The 5,174-nt window shown below is 39.8% G+C and overlaps 1 long non-coding RNA gene across 1 annotated transcript; it reads right to left on the bottom strand.

The window, feature by feature from the left end:
* Positions 1-345: 345 nt before the first annotated feature.
* LOC125290163 lies at positions 346-2,218 on the bottom strand. The gene is made up of 3 exons (XR_007192764.1): positions 2,144-2,218; positions 1,669-1,719; positions 346-434 (listed from the first exon to the last, which is right to left on the bottom strand). It is a non-coding gene; the product is annotated as an uncharacterized LOC125290163 (long non-coding RNA).
* Between the last annotated feature and the right edge of the window lie 2,956 nt (positions 2,219-5,174).

The raw sequence follows: 5,174 nt of genomic DNA on the forward strand, positions 1-5,174 counted from the left end.
TTATCTGGTGTGCATATTTTGGCCCTCACTAGTTAACTACTGTAGTTCACACAAACATGGCTCACTAGTTAACTAGTTGACAAAAATGGCTAACATGTACATGACAATTATGCCTGATATCAAGATATCAGAATAAATGCTCAATTGGTTTGCCATAGGCAAAAGTTTTAGTTGGAGGGACTCCTTAATAGCGCACGCACACACACACACACAGCACCAGTGGTAACAGTTTGACAAACAGACACTCCATAATTATAAACAGACCTCAGAACATTCACAAGGCCACGAAATGTATGAACAGATGTTTTGATAGAGGACCTGACAAGTCTTACTCATGGCCAGCAGGGGGAGATATAATGACAGTGGAATCATCATCATGCTCATCTTCATCTTCATCTTCTCATTGCCTGCTGCACCTACAAAAGTACAAGATTCTGTCGAGACAAAAAAAATCTATAGCTACAGTACGCTCTAAGATCTTTGGTTGAGACTTTCATTTCATTGATGCAACAGACAGTGTCTATGTTTGTGCATTGCTTCATGGATAGAATGACTGAATGAAAATCCTAAAGGATATTTATCCTGCAGACGAGTTGTTTGGGACTTATTGCTAATGGCTGCTTAGGCTACATCTCGTGACAATGCGTCTATATGTGCCTTTCGCAAGACAAGATTCCTGACCTACGTCTGTCTGGAGAATCGGTAGTGGGGTTTTGAAGCATTTTCTAGTATTGGTAAGCAGATATTTGTTCCATTCAACTCAAAGCAGTTTGTGAAACTACTGATGGTGGTCATTCAGTGGCTATAGGGGACTGTGGAACACCAGAGAGTTCATCACAACATTGTTTATTCAGGAAAATATGCTGAACATTCAGCTCTTTTACAGCAATGGCCTGAGTTTACAAACATACAACAGCAATAATCAAATAGCAAACAAGAACAATAATAACGTATATAAAAATAAACATAAAAAGAAGAGGGGAATTAGTGTAGCGCCAAGGCCTGTTTGACATAATTAGGGGTTTAGATAGGTCAATGTTTAATAAGGGTCAATAAGTAATTAAAGATGGTTCAGTAAAGTTTGAGTCAAAGTTGGAGAGAATTAATTACCAGTGAGCTGTGTTATGTAATTGAAAGATAGAGCCAGTGAAAGTTCATGTCAAGTCTCTATAATATAATATAATATAATATAATATAAAAAGTCTAAATACCAGTCAAAGCAAGAACACTGTAAAACAGCCACATCATCTATTATACCCTTGAATTAGTATACTGACACGCACAATCTAATTTTAATACCTCTTGTAATTTGTTCCATTTATAGGAGGTATTTAACCCTGAGTCGCTCCTGGGAGACTACCCCTACATTTAATTTACTATAAGTCACTCTGATCTATCAGACAATCTGAAACAAAACTCCATCCCTGAAACAAATATTATTATAATGAGTCTGTATTTTGCCATCGATCAAAACAGCTGTTTTAAAATGTTTGTCATGTGTTTTCACTGAGATGAGACATGGTGGATATATTTCTCTAACATAGATAGTAGATTGGTATCTACTTCACTTTAGTTTGATTATTACTGACCTCCACATCATAAAAAAAGAAGACTGATTGAAATCAAAGGCAGGAGATGCAATCCAAAATGTATCAAACACAGACTTACCGACGTGTCCGTGGGCCTAGAAGTGGCTTCTCTTTCGTCTGGCCACACAAACTCCAAAACACAGAGAAGAGCAAGACAAAATGATCACACTTTTCCGTGTAGGATAATATACACGCCTAGGACATTAAGCAGATGAATGATTTTCTAGACACAGCTTCCTTCTACAGCAGATATTCTTATGTATTCTTATTTTATTGAGTGTGCCATCTGCCTCCACTGTGTAATTTAAGTACTGTAATGGTATGCAGTCACTCCACTTTTATCGTAATGGTATTTGGCTTTTGTCCAAATCGACCTACAGTGTCTACATTAGTTTTAGTCAGTGTTACTAATTATTTGACAGGATCTGCCTGTCTGTTTGTGTTTGTCTGTTATCCGCAAGTCTCTCAAACTTGGCAGGTGTCCTGCTGAAAGGCATGAGTGAGTTACATGCCATGACTGACATTGTTTGTATAAGAAATGCAAAAGATATTACCACAAGATGTCTCAGTCTCTGTCCCTTGGCTTCTTCCTCTTCTGTTATCTGTGCACCATCTTACTCTCTTTTCACTAGAATCAGATGAGGAACTTGGTGTAATTAAAGGGAAACTTGGCAGGATTTCCCCCTCTGCTGGAGAAATTGTGCATTATGCTATTTCAAACTGTGGGAAAAGGTAACGATAAAGCACATGGATTTGTTTACAAGCTAGCGAACGGTTAGCATAAGTTTGGCAGAACTATGTGGATGTTACAAGGTAAGAAACACGATTTAAAACGAGTTTCTTGTTTCTCACTTCTCTTTCCGGGACGGTAAGTCTTAAAGGAGAATTCCGGTGTGATATTGACCTAAAGTGTATTGAAACATGATACCGAGTGTGAGCGTATGTCTCATAGCCCATCTCGGCTTGTCCCCTGCACTCCAAAATCTGGCTAGTTAGCCGATGCTACCAACAGCTTTTTCAATAGTGGTGCTTAGCCGGCTAGCCCATGCAAATAAATCACTGTTTTACACCCATTTACGAGGCTCCACACTTCATTGGTAGACTTCCAAGGGCCCTGACATGACACACTAAAATAATTCAGTGAAAATGCATGGATTCCAGTTTCTTCCAGTAGCAGCAACTGGAATCCATGCATTTACACTGAATTATTTGGAATCTGATCCCTTTATCATACCTGTTCATTCTTACTGCTTTGCTTTCGAATTTATCGTGACTAAATTCAAGATGGCTGCAAACGCTAAACTTTGTGAAGATACTGTCTGTATAAATCGTCTTGTAAGTAAACTACCAGTGCTTTTTCAAAGTTCTCAATGTCTCGTTTTAAATGTCAGGGCCCTCGGAAGTCTACCAATGAAGTGTGGAGATACATTGAGCCTCGTAAATGGCTAACTAGCGCCAGATTTTGGAGTGCAGGGGACAAGCCGAGATGGGCTATGAGACATACGTTCACACTCGGTATCGTGTTTCAATACACTTTAGGTCAATATCACACCGGAATTCTCCTTTAATGTTGCAAGGTTGGTTTTCCGCCTGGGGACGCTAGGCGCAGGGGGAAAGTCACCATTTTCACCGGAACAGGTCATTTAACCATCCGAATGATTTCTAAACGGGTTTATTACGTTGAAATAGTTGCCAAGTGTCCCTTTAATGCAGAGACAAGTTTAATCCAGTTGGACCTGAAACACAGCTCTTGAGATACACAGAGCTTTAACATTGCCATGGAAAAACAACTCATCACATTTATATAACGGAGTGACACTGATTAAATCAATAATAATAAATCTAAAAATAGAACATTATGGCACTCGTACCATGGACACTTTTAAGTTGTTTTTCATTCTTTCAATGACAATATTTCCTTGGTTCTTCCTATCAGTTTACAGTCACTGCATTTTTGTTGTTTTTTTCTTGGTACACACAGAGGCTGCTTTGTCGGTGTGTTTTTGTGTTGTTTTGTTTGTTGTTACGCACAAAGGCTGCTTTGTCGGTGTGTTTTTGTGTTGTTTTCCTGTGTGTTTGCTGCTTTACTTTGTTGCTGTTGCATTATCCCACCTCAAGTGGTGATTAGGCTGCTGTAGCCTTTCCTAGAGCCCTCATCAATGGGACATACTGTAGGCACTGGCTAGTTTGGAGATGCTAGAAGTTTACTGCTGCTTTGTGTTTTTCTCTGGGTAACTGGGCTATTAGCGTTGCTTTGAGTCTGCATCAACGTTGCCTAAGCACTTGCTAATGAAACCTACTTGTTGTGTTGCGACCTAGAAGTATTATTTTATAATTTCATAATTTCCTAGAATATAGATATAAATACTCAATAAAGACTCTATTTTATCTATCCAAGCATCCTGTGCTTTCTCTGCAGGATTCCTAAGCATCCTGTGCTTTCTTGCAGGATCCCTAAAAGCAATGGCATACTCCACCACGGCTTGGGGCAGCCTACTGGTTAGCGCTTCGGACTTTGTAACCGGAGGGTTGCCGGTTCGAACCACGACCAGTAGGCACGGCTGAAGTGCCCTTGAGCAAGGCACCTAACCCCTCACTGCTCCCTGAGCGCCGCTGTTGTAGCAGGCAGCTCACTGCGTCGGGATTAGTGTCTGCTTCACCTCACTGATGGTTCACTGTGTGCTGAGTGTGTTTCACAAATTGACGGATTGGGATAAATAAGAAAACAGCTTTATTTTGCCGTATCAAATAGACTAGAGTCGTAATGCTGTCTCATGTTCAAGAAAACAGATTCGAAATCACACACAGAGTAATAATGCCATCTCATGTTTAGGAAAACACTAACATATATATTTTTAGCCATCACACACAGAGTAATAATGCTGTCTCATGTTTAGGAAAACACTGACAGATTGTTAGCCATCACACACAGAGTAATAATGCCGTCTCATGTTTAGGCCATCACACACAGAGTAATAATGCTGTCTCATGTTTAGGAAAACACTAACAGATGTTTAGCCATCACACACAGAGTAATAATGCCGTCTCATGTTTAGGAAAACACTAACAGATGTTTAGCCATCACACACAGAGTAATAATGCCATGTGTGTGTGTATGATTAACTTGACATTCTCAGGGGGTATGCCAAGTTTCGTAGAATTTTATCCCTGGGGGGGTCTAAAAAAATTAAGTTATGTGTACATTTAGTGACTGTACACTCATTGGCCTGTAGATGGTGGTGCACACATATACACACGCACACAGGCACGCACATACCATCAGTATCGGCAATTACAACGGCCGATACATAATTACAAATTCAGTAGGATTAAAGGAAAACCAAATATTCATCATAATAATTTGGCATTTCCAGTATTGGCGTCACGTAGTCGTTTTGTCCACCAGATGGTGCATCGTTGCAGTGAGACGTAATTTTGTTGGAAGTTAATCTAAAGTGGGTTGGAAAGACACTACGCTTCCTACAAGGACAAGACTGTAGTTTACAGATTAGCAGTCATATTTTGTACCGCTATGCGGTACATCTAGTTTGCCAAGGTATGCTCATGCATTTTGTAAAATGCCCT

The sequence above is a fragment of the Alosa alosa genome, unplaced genomic scaffold (assembly GCF_017589495.1).
Source record: "Alosa alosa isolate M-15738 ecotype Scorff River unplaced genomic scaffold, AALO_Geno_1.1 AALO_1.0_unplaced_159, whole genome shotgun sequence".
Taxonomy (NCBI): domain Eukaryota; kingdom Metazoa; phylum Chordata; class Actinopteri; order Clupeiformes; family Clupeidae; genus Alosa; species Alosa alosa.